The sequence below is a fragment of the Lepisosteus oculatus genome, chromosome 14 (genome assembly GCF_040954835.1).
Source record: "Lepisosteus oculatus isolate fLepOcu1 chromosome 14, fLepOcu1.hap2, whole genome shotgun sequence".
NCBI classification, from domain to species: Eukaryota; Metazoa; Chordata; class Actinopteri; order Semionotiformes; family Lepisosteidae; genus Lepisosteus; species Lepisosteus oculatus.
In genome coordinates, this window is record NC_090709.1 from 34,391,449 (window position 1) to 34,410,578 (window position 19,130).

A 19,130-nucleotide genomic window follows, 5' to 3' on the forward strand; every position below is an offset into this window, starting at 1 on the left:
TAACACAATCCTCTGTCCTCTTAAAAGCAGTCCATCATATGTAGATAACTCCAACCTACACCTGTGGTATGGCTGCAGTTCGTCTGGAATTGGATTAGGCCATTGTCCTTTTTCCACCATGGACATCAACAATTTCAATGTGTCATCTTCGTTTGTTACTTGCTTAAGTTCCTCAAGTGTCAGTGGATGCCGTTCATAAGTGCTGATTGAAAGCACTCTATCAACATAGGTATCTACGTAACCAGTGTCTTCTGTGTCTGGTAAAGGAAGACGTGACAATGAGTCTGCAACATTGGTTTTCCCTACTATGTGTTCAATTTTGCAATAATATGGCTGTAATCTCAATCCAAGTCTTTGTATCCTGGGTGGTAACAATGTTGCCTTTTTGGGATTGAACATGTAAATGAAGGGTTTATGATCCATTTGGAGTGTGAACTTGCCTCCCCATTAATATGTCCTAAAATGTTCCACTGCCCAAACACAACCCAAGGCTTCATGCTCTATTTGCGAGTAATGCCTTTCTGTTGGGGTAAGTGAGCGACTTGCATATGCCACTGGCTTCTTCTGGTCTTTGTAGCAATACTGCTCCAAGTCCTACAGGATTCGCGTCACTGATCACTACTGGTGGCGCATCTAGTTTGAAATAAGCCAGACATAGTTCAGTTACAAGTGCTCTTTTCAACTCGGCAAAGGCTTTCTCAGTTTCCGATGTCCATTCCCACTTCTGTCCTTTCCTCGTTAGTTTTCTAAGGGGTTCTGATATATCTGCTTAAATTAGGAATAAATTTCATCAAAAATCCACAAGTTCCTAAGAATGAGCACAAAAGTGCAACATTCTCAGGTCTCGGTGCACTGCAAACAGCTGTCACCTTTTTCGGGTCTGGTTTTATTCCTTCTGCAGTGACCAAATGTCCCAGTATCTCGATCTCTTTCAGGCCAAATATACACTTATCTTTATTTAAAGTTAAGCCTCTGTCTTGGAATCTTTGGAATACTTGCCTGAGCCTCTGTTCTAGTTGTTCTTCATTTTCCGCATGTACTACAACATCATCCATATACCATACAACACCTGGCATTGCACACAACATCAAGTCCATAGCTTTCTGATAGGCCTCTGGGACACTAGACAAGCCAAAAGGAACTTTTCTGAAATGGTAACAATCCCTGTGTGTGATGAAGGTAGTCAGGTGTCTTGATTCTGGGGCCAACTCAACTTGCCAGAACCCTTTTCGAACATCTAACTTTGCAAAAACTTTGGCTCCTTGCACTGCTTGCAATATGCTGCCAACCGTTGGTACTGGATGTCTCTCTCTGATAACTGCTTTATTCACTTCTCGCAGATCCACACACAGTCTCACTTCCTTGGTGTCTTTTTTAGGTATTATCAGAATATTTGAGATCCATTCTGCACCTTCATTCACGTCTTCAATAATTCCATCAACCAACATTTTATCTAACTCTTGATTAACAGCTTCTATCATCGGATAGGGTACTCGTCTCAGACTTTGAGCTACTGGTGAAACTTTCTCATCTACTGTAACCTTGTGACTGTAACCCTTGATCTGTCCTAAACCTTTAAAGAGTGACTCATATTCCTGTGCTAACCGCTTAAACCTCTCTGAAGACTGGTCAACCGCATTGACAGTGTCTCCTACATTCAGAATCTTCAGATCAAAACATGCTTTTCTTCTCAACAACGCTTCTACATTTCCTTCAACTACATAGACTTTGTCCTTTATTACATTTTTCTGCCATTTCTGCTGTGCCTCAAAGTAGCCAACACACTTAAGTGGACTAATTTCTGCATAGGCATAAAATTTCTTCTTAGTCTGCTGAAGTTTAGTTCTGTGTGCAAACACTTTCTTTAAAAGTTCTACTCCAATGAAGTTTCTTTGACTTCCTGTATCTATCACCATTTGTATCTCTACAGTCAGTCTTTATCCTGCAGCAATTTATAGTCTCTTATGTGCACATTTTTCCACAAGTTGATCTCTTAACATGTCAGTTTCCAATACTCCAAAGTCACACGATTTAGCCAGTCCTCTTAGTGCAGTCACAAAAGCATCAACAGATTCGTCCTGAGACTTCTCTTCCTAAATTTATGCCGTTCCAAAACCACATTTCTCCGCGGTGTAAAGTAAGCGTCTAAGGCAGCTACAGTCTGTTCATATGTACCTTTTTCTCCAGGGAGTTTGTCGAAAATCCGCTGCACGGGAGCCCCGATACAGTGCAGTAATGTAGCACGTCTCACGGCATCCTGAGCTTCTGTAGATCCACTGGCTATTTAAAAAAAAACTGTACGGCTCCATCCATATCTTGTATTCCGTATACAAATCCGGAGCTCCGAGGTTCAGTAGAAGCGGTGGAAAAAGCTGGGCATAAGCAAAGCTTCTCGGCGCGGCGGCCATATCTTCCATGGCGCTAGCTAAACGAAAAGTCCGAAAATTCAGAAGTTCGTTTCTACCAGCAAGAGAACTAAAATCTGCAGTGTTCTGCTCGCTTTGAGTGCGTCAAGCACTCATCTCTCGTCGCCATAAATGTTGTGTATCTTAATAAAGAGACGTTTTTATATTATTTTAACTATTTTATTAACTACACAGATCACACCCTTACACCATATATACCTGCCTTCTACTCTCGTTCTGTTGTCACGCGATGTCTACTCACTATACTACATTTAGCAGGACTTCTTGTTGCAGTTGAGCTCAAAGCCGGAGATGATCTCCATATTCTACCGCAGTAACTAGTCCGAAACGTAGGACACAGTACACACTTTTTAAGTGAACTCAGGTTGTTAAAAAATTAACAGCGATCTGTCACAGAAACGTACCCCGCTCTCCCGCGCAACAAGCGGGGGTACTCAGCACTATACTAAAGAGGAGCGCTTGTCTGCAGCTGAGCGTCAGCTCTGTTTACCGTCAGCAGTCATTTCCTCATTTCCAAAGACTTTTTCACCTGCCCTCAGCTTTTAAAGACGGCCATAAACGCTCAAGAAGTAATTCATGTCAGTTGGAAGTCTGTTTCTGTTGTCTCAGCTCTTGATAAAGAAAAGCCGTGCGTGGGAGACTCCCTCTCTGAAGAAGTTTGCCGTTACCCTGCGAGGGAGAAGAGCCATCAATCACCGAGGCAACCACTGAGACAGTTAACATTAAACACGTGAAATGCGAGATGTTGTGATTTTTTTCCCGCTTAAGGCTTCTATCGTTTCTACTCTAACGAGAAAGACCTTTATTAGAAGTGAGATTTTAACAAACGTCTCCAGGGTTAACTGCGACCTGAACGCAACACCTAAGACCACCAGCCACCTTGCCTGTGGTACTTATAATGAAGTATATATTTTATTTCTTTCTACTCGTTGATAAGAAAAAACAAGTGAAATCATGTAATTAGGGATACGCTTTTTTTTCATGGGGAAAACTAGGCCGAGCAAATGTAAAGTTTAGAGCAGCGCTCAATAAAAATGATCAGAACCCGAAAGCGCTTCTTATGCGGATCAGTATATTCCGATACCACTGGTTCTGCAGAAGAAATAAGAAAGGCCGAACTCAAAGCAGAAATGTGTTGCCATTACGGGTACTCTGTCTGCAGCTGCTTTAAGATCTACTCACACCGTGTTGCCATTAAGGCTACCTAGTTAAAAAAAAAACTTATCGTCACCTTTTTGAACGTGATTATTAGACACCCATTAAATCTCAACCGAGGTTTCTTGAGAGATCGTTCAGCGAGCGAGTAATAAAAACTACTTCGCTTCCAACCTCTGCTGTCACTGTAACTCGGACGTGATGATGTGCAGTGTGCCTTTCCTCTTGTCGTATTCAAGAGTTCTCACTGTGTGAGCTGTACTCTACTGTGATTTAATTTAGATTATTACGTGGAGTAGAGTGACAAGATCTACTTGAACATTTTCGGTTTGTGAAATGAAACACTAAATACACTACTGTAAATACAAGTAATGGACATTTAAAATAACCACAGTAAAGCTAGAAGAGTGAAAGATAAAAGACTATTTAGAATGACATTCACAATAGAATTAAAAACGGCACAGCAGCCCGAACAGGGACTTGAACCCTGGGCCCTCAGATTAAAATTCAGATGCTCTACCGACTGAGCTATCCGGGCTCTGAAAAAAAACCGACACTGTCGGGATCCTGGCAAGTCACGTGTCTCTTGTGCCGAAGAGCAGTCATACCTGACCCGTCTGGAATGACCACTGACAGACTTTATCATGAAGCGACGGCACCACTCCCAGTAGAATGAGTGAGAAATACAGCATGACATGGGTAGTCAAGGGGCTCCCACAATCCATCTTTCCTCACATTACTGATTTTTTTTCAATAGCATTTTGACCTTTTTTCACATTCAGATTTTTTTCACATTTAATAAAATCTTTTAATCAACAAAATTAAAAAGAAAACAAATGGAACATTTTTTTTGGAACAATAATTTAAAAAAAAAATCTTTCAATGCCGTGGTTGTATACGTGTGCACACCCTTTATAAAGGGAGTTGCAACAGTGCTGAAATGTAAAGTGCATTTCTGTAGAGAAAACAGCATTTTTTCTGCCTTGATGTTAAGCTTAGGGAGCCTGTCTTTTAGAAATTCTATTTCTTAACACCCTGCACAGCCTCCCGACAGACTAACGAATATTTTTGGGAGAAATTGGCTCACACACCGGAAGATACTTACGTTTATTTACGTTAGAGTATGTAAAACTCAGGCTTTAACAGATGTTCATGATGTTTCACACGGGGTGTTACTTGTTGTAGTGTTTCAAAAGATGTGTTAGCGGACCACAAATTATCTTGAAAAGATTTGGGTTTGTACTGGCTGGGATTCAAATCCGACTCAATTATTTGGAAAGCGCCTGTACCACCAACACCACCAACACAAGAGACCAACACTTCCGAGAAGCACCTGCAAATTATCACAATCCTCTCTCTCACCTACAAAGTTATGGAGACAGACGTCCAATGAAAACTAATTGTATTCACTCAAGGCTCCACTCTTTTGTTGTGATGTCATTTTAATTAATATTAGCTTTGATAAGGTGTCGTTTTTGCCTCTTAAAGTTAAAGTCTGCTCCTTTCTTCCTGGTATAGAAATAACATGTTCCATCTTTGTTTAAAAACATCACTTAAAGTAAATTATTCAGCTCTAACGCCTGTGTGCATTGACAAGACATCTCAAAAGGACTTATCAAATAAGAACACGATCCTTCCTGTTACCATTCCTGTGGTTGGGGCGTTGTTTCACCCTTTTATTTTCTTCTACAATATTTGCAGACAGGGCTTTATCACTCGAGTTGTACAGAACAAGTGTGCATCGGTCCATGAAAATAATCAGTAGTGCTGTTTTTCTATGCATAGTTTAATCAAGAGCACTTAAAAGATGCGGTTTTGGAACGGCATAAATTTAGGCAGAGAACTTAGTCTCTGGACGAATCTGTTGATGCTTTTGTGACTGCACTAAGAGAACTGGCTAAATCTTTTGACTTTGGAGTATTGAAAACTGACATGTTAAGAGATCAACTTGTGGAAAAATGTGCACATAAGAGACTATAAATTGCTGCAGGAGGAAGGACTGACTTTAAGAAGAGCTCTTACAGTCGCTAGAATTCATGAAGCAGCTCAAGCAGAATCAAGAATGCTTTCTGACCACAGTGACAAAGTGACACTGAACGGGGCGCTCGCTCAAACTTTACAAACAAAAGCCGAGCAGCAGGACACAGTCATGCTAGAGAAATAGAAGAACAGGGGACGGCTGACATTACATGTTACAGGTGCGGACTAACAACGCACAAAGCAGATGAATGCGGAGCGTGAACAGCAAAATGTCTACACTGCAAGAAAACAGGACATTGTGCACATGTCTGCAGAACATCACGTCCGAGTTTAAGGACAAGTATCCCTTTTATTGTTGTTGCTGCCTCCGGTTTACATTTGGCGATGTAAACCAGATTCAGAAAAAAATAATTTGAACAACCTTATTCCCATGCTTACTCGAAGGCGCGGTGGCCAAGTGGTAAGGCGTCGGTCTCGTAAACCGAAGAGCGTGGGTTCAAACCCCACCCGTGCCTGTTTCATTTGTCACTACTTTCCTTTAGTTTCAAAGTCTTAAAAAACTCGCAATGTAGGGATCTCAATAGTAAGAGAACATAACTGTCGCCAGTGATTAGTATTCTTCCATATCCTGCCTTGTTTTTAAGTCGACAAAGCTTATCTCTCTTCACACCCATCTTCCGAATGATCGCCTCAGCATTGGGAAGGAACGTGCGCTTGGTACAGCCCCCGACTCCATGGTCTGATCACAAACAGATCTGGTGAGCTGTCAGTCCAGGTTGGAAGTAACGTTTGAAAGCACTAAAAATCTGACTTAGGAACGAGAAGACCGTGTTTTTTTATACGAGTAAACGATAAAATAATATACTGCCTGCAAGACTATGTCAAGTTCAAGTTCAAGTCCAAGTTTATTGTCATTATACTCATACACAGGTATATGGTATAACGAAATGCTATTTAGCTAGCTCTCGGACATAAGTAGTACAAAGAAAAAAACACAACATCAATACAATTGTATAACAAAAGAAAGACAACAGCCGATGTGCAAAAAACAACAACAGGCAGTGTGCAAAACAACAAAAAGGTAACAGGTTATGTGCAAAAACATGCATCAAAAGAATGAAATAAAGGGGAGAAAATGAGGGGAGTGAGCTTTTGACATGTATGGTAGAGGTAGATTTTCAATGTGTGTTTGGGTTTTTGGTAAGAAAGAAGTCACTGTGAGGTTCAGATCATAGGTGAGAGGTGAGGAGAGAGTGAGAGAGGCTGGGAGTTTAATAGTTTGATAGTGCGGGGGTAAAAACTGTCTCTGAGTCTGGTAGTCCGGACCCGAATGCTCCGGTACCGTTTTCCATGTCATACTAAACGCCACAAATTGTTAGTCCAGTCGTATCAATCGTCCTAAAATTACGGAAAATCGGATGCAACTGGTGCAGTCAGCACCTATTTCTTCAGGATAGTCGAGCGGTTTAAAACAGTAAATTCACAGCTTCGTGTCTTTTAAGCTTTGTGTTTCACTCTCCAAATAGAGGCACGGGTTCAAATCCCACTCCCGACAATCAGGCGTTTTACCCTGTCTTTTTTACCTGCCTTTACACTGTTTCAGTCTTGTTGTGCTCGCTGACAATCACAGTACGAGGAAAACGGAGAAACTGCTTAGCAAAAACATAACGGACAGAAAAAAGCTTTGTAAACACGTGAATGTGATTAGCAGCAGTAAGGCATGCATTCAAATGTTTAAGGGTTATTTATAACAGCAGCAGAAGAAAGGTGCAGCCGTTGTGAGAATTCACGGGTTTTTATGCTGCTTGGACTTCTTTCAAGCCTATGAAGTGACCCCCGTTTTATTTTCATTTTCAAACTTCAGAACCGAATAACAAAAAGGTTTCATGTGTGACAGCATTCCGTTGCAAATACCGTTTCCACGATGTATTCAGCGACGGGAATGAAATGTTTTAGTGCTGGCTCAAATGCGAGGAATTTCAGAAAAACCTGGAAAAGCAACGCCTGCAGTAAATGACAAATGATAAATGACAAATCTAAAGCGTGTAGTCAGCATGAACAGAACAACGCAATGCTCTGTAAAAACGACCTGAAGCCGCAATTACTCTTTTATCTCGGGCAGTTCATTCCGATACGATGTTTCCACAGAATAAATGAAATGCCGAACTCCAAACATGTTGTTGCCATTATTGTTACTCCTGCTGCTGTAGTTTTAAGCTTTAATCAGTGGGTATGTAATGTTGTAAAAGGGCTGGACTACTTTGTTCAGTCCAAATTCCACTATGTGAATTTAAGCTTTTTTAATATAAGCATTAACAATACAATGCGTGCTCAAAAACCGTTACTTATTTGATTAAGAAGCGGCAGTGTTTTGACAAAGTGTGGTATTCGAACAGAAAATGCTGAAGTGTTTAATACTTGCTTGTGAGCAGATCTCCCTCGATTTAGACAAACTCTTGTTCGGCCGATGATTTCAGATCAAAATCTGAATCAAGTGGAAAGAAAGCTGAATTACGCTGGGTACTGAGTATCACTGTTACACCATCAGGTCATGCTAGGAGGATTTGGGGGATCAAATTGACACAGAGGGACCCAATGTGGGGACTGAACCCACAGTTCTGAGATTAAGAGATTCATGCTCTATCAACTGCACCTATAACTCTTGTGCTACAGCAGTAATGTTTCTGGGTGTGGATGAACATGACATGGCAGTGACAGTATCTCTATCACATTTGGCTGCAGTATATTGTGTTGAGAGCAGCAATAACTTTCCTGCAGAGATGGGAGTGCCTTTCATACAGCTCTTTCAATCGGACAGAGTAACAGGAACCGACCTAAAGTTTCGGCTGTGGATCCATCTCCGCATGGGGGAAAGAGACAGTAAAATAGCAATGAAGAAACAGAAAGAATTGTGCTCGCTGCAAAGTAGGAAAGAGGTGGTCAGATACATAAAACAGCTTGGTGATAATTTGCAGCGACAGTTTTATGTTATTTAGTACACGGATTTCTCTTCATGTTCCTTAAGATGTGTAATTTGTATGTTGGTTGTATGAGAACAGTTTCTTCTCAAGTCCTGTCAATTGACAGTGGAGAGCTAGCTGGTGCACATCTTCAAGAAGACTCTCTTTAAGGCAATTACAAGTTTCTCAAACAAATCTGTGTCATATTTTTAAAATAATTTAGCTAATGAGCAACGAGAGTATAAATTAATTCTCCCAATCTCCATACAAAGATAAAACTCCATGTGTGAGTCTAAGTTTCTTTGAGGCTACTGATGTACGTCATTATTGGACATTCCCGGTGATATTGACTAAGGAGCTCAATTTTTACATGTTGTAGTTCAACATGTGCAAAACATTCGTATCCCCTGCAAATATCGGCAAGGTCAGTGATATTCTCAACAATGCGTGACATTGCAATTCGTGCCATACTTTTTCCCGATGTATTCTGACATGCCAAGATCAGAGGGTCATATTTAAAAAACTGGTGCATTAAAATTGTTTGTACTTCAGGATTTTGATAGTCTGTTACATTGTCTTTCACACATCAGTGTCAGAACTGTGAGACATTTTCATAATCGGGGGGAAGGCCGTAGAAATAAGCAGAAAGTGCAATCACTTTTTCCCAGTGTAAGTCCGTGTTATGGTGAGTTTTTAAAATTGGTTTGCGATTTTCTGAAATATATTCCATACAAAAATATAGTTTGGACAGTCGCTATTTGGATATTCCCTTTCAGTGAAGATGTCTACAGTTTTCCAGCCGGATTAGTACTGATCGAAGAGAGCCATCTACAGGCGAAAGGCGACATAACATCACAGCAGCAGCATTTAAGGTGGGACGAAAAACACGCATAAGAAGCTGGCGAATAAGAAGCCAACTTCAGCCTCGTAGCAGACCCTGGGAGGCACGCTCAAAATAATCATCTTTCCCAGTACTTCAGAGTCTTATTTAGATCGCTTCACTGCAATTTTATTTGATTGATTGGAGATGTGAAGCCATCGAGCCTGAACTGCGCTTCACATTGAAATTGAAGCCATTTCTCATGTTCTCTCAGTGTCGAGGAAGCAATTGAGTGTAAAGGAGGCGACTTGAAAATGAAACGTGTAATCACCTTACAGAGGGTCTTCACGACGGGGTGCGTCAGCTAGTTCTCCATTATTGTCAATTTACTGGACTTCTGAAGAAACCTATCTACAACGAAAATACAAACTGCACAGTTCAAGGCACATGAAGAGAAATCAGTGTGCCGATTGACTCAAAAATGTCGCTACAAACAATCTACCAGGCTGATTTACTTGTCCGACCACCTCCCTCCGTCCCCCTTTGCTGTTAGCACAATTCTTTCAGTTTCTTTTCTTGTATTCTCCTTGCTATTTCAGTGTTCCCCATGTATAGATGGATCCACAACCGAAACCGTTTTCACCCTGTGTTTGTGCAGCGTCAGTCTGTATGAGGAGCACACTTTGCACAGCTCCAGTGGCGCAATCGGTCAGCGCGCGGTACTTATACAGCAGTGCACAGCGAAGTTATGCCGAGGTTGTGAGTTCGAGCCTCACCTGGAGCAGCGTCTTTAGCTACTGAAAGCAACTGTCAAGTTTAGATATTATTAGGTATCTGATGGAGATAAATTAACATCAAACGAAGAAGTAAAGGTTTACTTCGAGTCACAATCAAATAAGGCTCCACAGCTGAAACATTGTGTTTCCTTCTCTTTTCAGCATGGAATAAACCTTGACTTTTTCCTTTGAAGCCCATGCATTCTGACGCAGCTCCCTTCTTAAATTACCATCAGCTGTGTACCTCCAGCTGACCTGTACACAAATATATGAGAGAGGTCTACTGAGACGAGAGGAGCACTGAAGACTTGAAAAAGCTCTCGAATTAGACACTGTGTTTTTGTTGTTCCCCAGATTTGTTTTTAATGTTCTTTTTCTTTTGAAGTTGTTGCATTTGTTTTGTTTTTTTTTTTGTAGTTGTTAGACTACTACAGGGATTTACCTAGGTTCCTGGAAGACTTCTTGTTTTGTGTTTGTTGTGTTTTCGGGTTAAAATTGTTTTTTTTCTATTTATAGGACCCCACGCATTACTATGGGAGTAGATAACTTTAGTTCTTACATTGTACCTGAAATTACCACATAAACTACTACTCTGTTTCCCTTTTTTTAAAAGGCACAAGTGAAGTTTGTTTTTCCTTGCTGCTGATTGGTAGCTACAATGGGTCAATTGCAATAAACCCTTATACAATAAACTCCACTGAAATTTGTCAGCAGCTCTGTACTAAACCTGTTCTCAATTGCAACAAACCTAAAATAACAGCTGCTGCCCGTTAGATGTTACTGCATTAGGAGTCTAGCTTAAACCACCTCTTCATAGGTTTTAAGCTACTCAGTAGCGGACTAAGCAGAACAATCGATCACATTAGAACTGTCTTGAATGTAATGGAAATAATGTACTCATTAAGTAACAAGCTTATGCACCACTTGCTTGAAAATTATTATTATATTTAACTAAAATTGCTTTCCAGACACCACAAATATTCACAATGAATGTTATCATTACACGTATTTACTAATAAAAGTGTTATTTATTAATAATTATGTATATGTTCCATGTATATTTTTATTAGTAGCTGTATTACAAGTAATGCATATACAGTCTTTATTATAGTTAGTTTTCAGTTATCCTGGGGAGGGAAGAGAATGGAAATTAAGGAAATAAAAATTTAAAGGGCTTTTAAGTCTTCAATGTGTTCTGTCATAGCTGTGTGTTATCACATCTGGGTGTTAGTTTAGTATATTTGTTGTATTATTTATTGTGATTTAACACTACACTTGTGTTTCTCAGGAGAAAGCAGTAAGATTTTGTTTTATTTGAGGGTACAGAAAATTGTATTGTACGCCCAAATGTAAGGTTATGTTAAGAAAACATTATTGTTACCTTTTGCAACGTTATTTATTTAAGACGGTTCTTCAGAATAGTGTCCCTTACGTATCTGTGACTGTGGTCCAACAATAACGGTGCTGAAATAGCCGGAATGTGTGGGAAGAAGATGGAGATGGAACAGGAGGCTTATTCAGTCGATAGAAAGGTTGTGTAGGACTGAACACACTACGGTTATGGTACTGGGTTTAAGAACATTACAATCCTACAGTCTCCTGATCCGTAATCAGATCCGTTATCCAGTGCACCACTGGCCCTTGTACCGCATTCCTCAAGTGCACCACTGTGAGCTTGCGCCGCTACAATAATACATCGCCCCAGTCCAAATTTTCTCAATTAGGTGCACGTTTTCTATGTGTATTTAGTTAATAAGTCTTTCATTTTGTCTGTTTTAAAAATTGCATCTCTTTAAAACAGACAAACGAGTTTATGTGTTGTGCTGAAATTCACACATGAGGGCATTCAAACGAAAGAAATCACAGAAAAGATATCGCGCTTAAAAAGAAATCAGAGTGGAGACGCTGGTGATAGAAAACAGAGCTTCATATGATGCATGAGATGCTTTACCTCTGAACTAAACTTGGCTCTTTAATCGTGTTAGGAAGAGTGTATAGTCAACAGTGTACATTTTAAAAATCTAAGCAAGATAATGAGACACGAAGTGAATTTGGAACACGAGCCTCTTCTTCATTGTTTAATAAGCTTTTGATGAACATCTAAGTGAAAGACAAATTCACTATTTTCACTTTGTGATTAAAAAACACTTTTATCACACGTTAAGCACTCCTGATGGTGTCGAATAGTTCTCTTTTCTACCCTCATCATTTGAGGATCCCCAGCTAAAATATCTTTTTAAACTACAACAAAATTGCAATATTTTGAATACTATTTAAGTTTACATAGTCACATTCCCAGTGATATTGACTTAGGCGCTCAACTATTAACTTCTGGTAGTTTGACTTTAGCCAAAAGTTTGAAATCTCTGCAACTATCAGGATGCTTAAGGACATCCAAAGAAACCCCATCATATTTAGGGGAGACGGTGTTGAGGTCCGATTAATTTGAAATGCGTCTCTGGGGACTTTTGATTTACCAACGTTATGTTTAACTGAAGGATATGCGGACTGACTGTGCCATAAAAACTAACGCACACATCACCTTTTTTCTACATTCACAGGTTTTTGGCTAAAGACAAAAAAATCGTTTTTGTTTCCTTGCCAGCTGGTAGTAATTCCTCTGCACTGACAAAACAGATGAATATTTTATCTTTCGTAATTTGTATGGATTTTTTAAAAAACAAGTTGTTCCAAAAATTAAATGAACACTTCCATTAAATTTAATGTAGAAGGATGTTGCTGTCCATAATGATAAACTGTGTGGCAAGACAGGCACCACTGAGACTCAACCCCAGGATCTACTGTTTACTAAACAGGCACTTTAACCAACTAAGCCACAGCATTCTCTTATCCTAGTGTTAATCCCGCATCAGCAGGGTCAGCTTGTCGGCACACCCGTCTCCATTTGGTGGTTTGAGCTGACGCTGCCATGACGTTGCCATTAAAGGCGACCGAGAATACTCCAACCGGCGCGCCGCTATGCCTGCCGTCGGAGAACTAAGCCATGGCACTGGCATCAGATATCCCTTTTACAGCCACTTGAACACATCTCAATTGCTCTGAGACACCTGCATTCAGTGTGCGCTGAGCCTGCTCGCTGAGCAAGTGACGAGAAATGGCTTATGTCCAATGAGTTCAATATGCTTTTTATGTTCAATGGGGTGTCCACTACAGCTAACACTGAAGCGCAGCACAGGCTCTGTGGTTTGACATCTCCCAAGGTAAATGTTGAAATTGTAGGTGGAAGAGGAAAATTACCCTTGAGTATGGGGAAAGAGGCAACTCATGTCCGGAGGGGGATAAAGTGTGTATGGAGGTGGCCTAGTGGTTAAAGCACTCTCCTCTTAGTACATGATACTCTGCACAAGTAGGTTTGAACCCCATCCTCCTCGAGGAAGGGCTTTGACACATTTTGACCTTTTTAAACTTGGTGTGCTTTTGTTTCGTTTGTTCGCTCCTGTACTACAGCAGTAATATTTCTATTATGTGTATGATCATGGTAGGCTGACAGCAGGAACATGTGGCCCACAAGCAGTGACAATATCAGAGGTGTCTGCAGTGTGTTGGTTTGTGAGCAACGATAAAATAACTTGACATGGAAGCAAGTGTGTCTGCATTAATACAGCTCCATTGAGAGGAAAAAGTAACACAAGAACCAACTTAAATTCTGCAGCTGAAAACGGAACCTACAGTACTCCACGTGATGATTGAGCTCACAACCTTGGTATGACTCCACTACAAAAGCACCACACCCTGACCAATTGCGCTACTGGAGCAGCACGGCACAGTAGCACATTTTTCTCAGTGCACTCAAACAGTGCTTCTTCCCTAGCCTACCAGCTTCAAGACTTTTTTAAATCGATCAAAGATTAATTGGAAAAGGTTTGTAGATGGGTCAGGTGGGAATCACACCCGGATTCACTGCTTGCAAGGCAGCTATGTTCATCATTATACCCAGGACTGGCGCCATTGGAATGATCTGTAGGGGGGGGGGGGTCTGAAATCCTGAGGGGGGCAGTGATATTTTGGTTTAAACGGAGCCGTTGCAACCATCCAAGTGAATTCTCGCAAGCATGCCACTGATTAGTATTTCATGTCAGAAGATAACGACAAGCAATCTGGTATTTAGCGACGAAAAACAGTTCCACGTTCATCAGAACTCACGTGATTATTTTTGCCTGGAGCATCAACCATATGTGTTCTTTTTTGCAGCAACATCAACGGTAACGAGGTTCTGAATCATTAAGAAATCATTGTAAAACCAACAGAAAGTACAAACTTCTATAACTACAGTCCTAGTTATATAACGATTGTACTATAAGTATAAGGATAAACTACTGCAAGGCAGTGGTCCACCTGAGCAAATAAGGTCATAATAATGTTGACACCCCAAAACATAGACACTATGTAACATGCTGTTCCTGGACGGATAGCCCTCCTGCACATCAAATAGTCCGATGTAGTAACTGTGAATTCGGGGTTAGTGTAGTTATCTGACCATTGACAAAGTACAACTATTTTTTACGGCGCAAGTTAAGTGAAAGTGTTCAAAAACTTTTTATCCAAACCTTTTATCCAAAACTGAGGGGGGTGGGACTGTTCAGTTGAGGGTTCAATTTTGGCATGCCAGTAACATTTTCACAAAACGTCCTAGAGTTACAAAAACACTTACTTTGTGTATAAAGTGCATTGTGTACACACTGTAAGTTCACAACGCGAGAAATACTGCTCAATATGAGATCCTGTCCAGGAATATCAGGGCTGTAGGGGGTCAGATCTATAGATGTAGTAAACACATTATTGGAGTCGGTGTGTCTGCTCTCTGTGTGAGAGCCAGACAGGAAGAATAATCTGTGGTCTGGGAAGAAGACTTTTTCAGGGACGCTGATTTTTCTCCTTGGGGGAATTAAAAGCACTTGTACGGAGTGACCTGGTGGTGCAATGGTAGCACATCTGACACCACCTCAGAAGGTTGTGTGTTTGAATCATGTCGAGATCGGCTGATGTGTTTTCAGGTTCAGCTGGTGCTGAACCCAGACATTACACCATACAATCCAGTTTTATCTGTATACCACATAGATAATCTAAATGAAATAACAGAGCAGTACAGAACACACATTCAAGAGATTGCACAGCAAGTTATTTTGAACACGACAAGAGAAAAGGCACACTTTACATCCATGAAACATCACGTACGACTTTAAAGACAGTTACATCACAGAACGGAAGTTTCAGGCCCCTTTTTTATTACAGGTTCAAGCTAACCTGAAAGTTACAGAGTTTTAGGTCACTTTTGTATTAAATAAAATAAATATTATTTGCCCTTTTTTAAATTGTGGATGAAATCCACTCCCATGTACCAAGACCTTACAGTATATTCATGTTAATTAAAATGACCAACGCTATTGGACATTAGCTGGTGCTTTTTGAAACAATTTGCTATTTCATGCAGGAAAGAAAGGAAACCCGACCCAACGTTTGCTTTCAGGTGCGGTTCATTCACATAATGGACATCTATTTCTGAGGAGCCTGATTTAAAATCACACGAATCCGGTAGAAGTCGAACCTACAATCTCATGATGCAAAATCAGATGCGCTATCCATTAAACCACCGGCCAATCATGTAACTGAATTGCACCATGGTGAGTTCAGCACTGCAACTAGTAATACACCACCCCATCTAAAATTTCTAAGTGGGAAACGTGTTTTCTACATTTTTATCAGTTTTAAAATATCATATCTTTAAAACAGACAAAGGGTTTGTGTGTCACTCTGAAATTCTGATTGATTTAGAATTCAAAGAAAAAATGTTTTCTTCAACAAGGCAGTGAAATTATGACATCTTCACTCTACTTCTCTCTTGTAGTAAAGCAGACCTTGCAGTGTGAGCATTTGCTACAGTAAATTAGGTCATGTATCATGTTAAATCACTTCTTCAAAACAAAACATTTCCTGGTGCACGTTTTTTCTCCATGAAAAAAATACATTTTTCCCTTACATGCTTTCTCATTTTTTTTCCATCAGAGTACAGAAAGAAGATAAAAGGGAAAAGCAGTGTCACAAAAGAACTCCGTCACCCTTGGGAGATGTCAAGCTCATCGGATATGAAAAGTGCCCAATAAAAGCAATTTCTCTTCATTTATCTTAGCTTTAGGGCTGCTATTGTGTGTGAGGAGGCAACTTGCTCAGCCAGCAGACTCAGCGCTTACTGAATACAGGTATGTTTTGAGTGTCATGCTGATCGTCTTATAAATGCAAAAGAAACTTTTAAAGCTGATGAAGTAATTTGCATGTGGCTACAACATCCCTGGAAGAGAGATTTTATCAGTTGCACATAATCGGTATTTTTTACTTTTTGTTCAGCACTGGAAATATATTTTTTTAGGTGTTCTTACGAAGATCTCATGAAGTATTGCCAGGACCTACCTTTAGCACTCAATAGCGATATTAATGGAGTAGAAATGTAAGATACATTGATGATCTGAGCTAAAATAGTGCTTACGCGCCTCGTGTAACAGTTTTCGTATTCATAGCAAGTAATATTCTTTTTCAACCCCAAACGTTGCTATTGCATTAAGCTTTGTGCGACCATTAGAGGTTTCGGTAGCTTCTGGAGAGCGCACTTTTCCAAACCAAAACCTATAAGAACATTGTAGCGGCAATGCTTGTTAATAAGACAGAATTAAGTGTTTCTGTGCTTTCCCAAATGAGGCCTCATCTCTCCCTTCACAGGCTGCACCACAGAGAAACTATTCATGCAGGCTGATTTAAAGATGTTTTCTTTTGATAAGGGACAGCTCCCAAATGGGGATGCACTTAGCTAAGCCTGGTTATCATGATCAATGGTCATCCATTGGTGCCTATCTGTCTAGGGAGTGCCAGATGGACATCTGGACTGCATTCCTAGGTGTCAGGAGTAAATGACTCATATCTCACCTTGATCAACCAATCAGGGACTGGTAGGGCCGAGTAACCCATGTGGGACTCTGATGCCCATGGAACTTTCAGCCAATGAACGAGCTGAAGTTCCTCCAGGTAAAAACAGGCAACACGGAGGGCCTGAGAGAATTCTGTGGACTTTTCTAAAGATAATTCAAAGGAGAATTCCAGGGCAGGACGGCCCAGGAGTAGAAGGCTTCCAAGGGCAGGACATTCTCGCAGCGCGCCTCCTGACCATCCTGAGACTCAGCCTGGACAACCACGGAACAGCCAGTGCGTCTGAGTGCCAGAACTTTCCTTTGTTCTAAGAGTCTAGAGCGGAGGTTGCCAGAGAGTAACCAGAGGATCCACCCGAGGTTAGCACCAGCAGCAGGCCTCGTGAACAGGTCAGAACTGTGGACAGCTGAATCACTATTCAGAACTAGCTCTTCATCAGGAACGAACCGGTCCTCTTCCTGACCTGCTGGGACCCACAGTCATCTTTTCTCCTTAACTTTGCTAGTTAAAGCCAACACTGACTAGCCGGTCAGTGAGCATCAGGAGCACACTGTCGCAAGCTGCACAGCACAGCCTGGCACGGAGCCAGAGAGCCCGCAGGAGATCTTAATCCCCAGAGATTGGATGAGTATTCAACTTCAATGCATTACAGCTCGAGAATTCAATTGTTATTCCAACCAGTTGATATCAATTTAATTCCTAAGAGTTATGTACTTGTTTTGAGTATCTAATGTAGAAGTTGTAACCAAGTTCAATCACGAAACGGTCTAAATGAATGATATACTGAACGTATGTCCTCTTGATATATGTAACTCTTCGTAACTGACGGAATATATACCTTTTGTATTCTGATAACCCTCTCGATAAGATCTGTTAGGTTTACATGCATATTCTATGTATTAATAAATGTATCCTCGTGTATTAGTACCTGTGTGTGCGTTGTTTGAGTTATATCGCATGGTTGGATTCTAAAGCCATCAAAAGAATCAATTTTATGATTTACTGCTACAATTAATAATTGTCCCAGTAAATGCCCAAACCCCACAGAACTGGTGCCTTCAGAGAGCACACTACAACATTATTCAAGGTACACCATGTCCCAGAATCGCTCATCGGGACTAGGATTAATATCAATGGAAAGTACTTCAAAATAAAAGTTTTAACTGAAATATTAAAAGAGTAGGAAAGCATTTAAAATAGAAAAAATCAGTTCAGATGATATTTAATTTTTGAGAAATGGGCACATACATCAGCTCAGTGAGCAGTGCGAGGTGCTCTCCTGGAGATGATGTTATATTAGTTAAAATCATGTGATAGTTGAAAAAGCTTAATACTTAGTGAAAGCCAGCACAAATGGTTGCGTTTGTGATTATGCCACTTCTCTACTATAGCAGCGTCGATAAAAGACCCTCTGAAAGCAGTAAAGCACTGCACAACTGAATTCATTGCTATTTGGAGAAATCCACAAACTCGTGTTTTTCATGTGCTTTAAAAGACAGCCATACTCACCAAAAAAATAATGACACTGCAGCTGATTTTTTCCGAAGCACAGTTGACCTTTCTGAGCCAATGATGAAGCTCACCCAGTGAATACTATAGCAGAAGGTGGAGTAAAGTGCAACTTTGTAACTACTGCAACCATAGGAACAACTGCAAGAAGCAGAATCAATTTCCCATCGAATGGTGGTGTTGTCTGAGGTACGCGATGTGAACGTGTGGAGAGAATCCCACAATTTCTTCAAAACTTTGACAAAGTATTTCTAATGGAGCGCTGTGCGCAAAGATTGAATAAGCTTTGCTCCTGCCGATGATTCTGCGTGAAAAAGCACAGCATTCAAGTTTCACAGACAAATGCACCATGCCTACAAAACCAATTTAAAAAACAATTGCGGCACACTACGATTCACACTGACTCAAAAGTGATCACGGCAGATGTTGTTCCTTGCATAATGCTAAAGGGACCAAAGAGCATTGCTGTTGGAACACAAAATGAGGCTTTTTTATACCTTGATGTTAAGCTGACAAAGATTATCTTGAAACACCTAGTTCAGTCTCTCGACAGACTGTCAAGCAAAGC

General features: G+C 40.6%; 3 non-coding genes across 3 annotated transcripts; 2 read left to right on the forward strand and 1 right to left on the reverse strand.

Annotated features, from left to right (window-relative positions):
- Positions 1-4,046: 4,046 nt before the first annotated feature.
- trnak-uuu (transfer RNA lysine (anticodon UUU)) lies at positions 4,047-4,119 on the reverse strand. The gene has a single exon. It is a non-coding gene; the product is annotated as a tRNA-Lys (tRNA).
- A 1,885-nt stretch (positions 4,120-6,004) lies between these two features.
- trnat-cgu (transfer RNA threonine (anticodon CGU)) lies at positions 6,005-6,076 on the forward strand. Its single transcript has one exon. It is a non-coding gene; the product is annotated as a tRNA-Thr (tRNA).
- Positions 6,077-10,031: 3,955 nt separating this feature from the next.
- trnai-uau (transfer RNA isoleucine (anticodon UAU)) lies at positions 10,032-10,125 on the forward strand. The gene is made up of 2 exons: positions 10,032-10,069; positions 10,090-10,125. It is a non-coding gene; the product is annotated as a tRNA-Ile (tRNA).
- Positions 10,126-19,130: the final 9,005 nt, after the last annotated feature.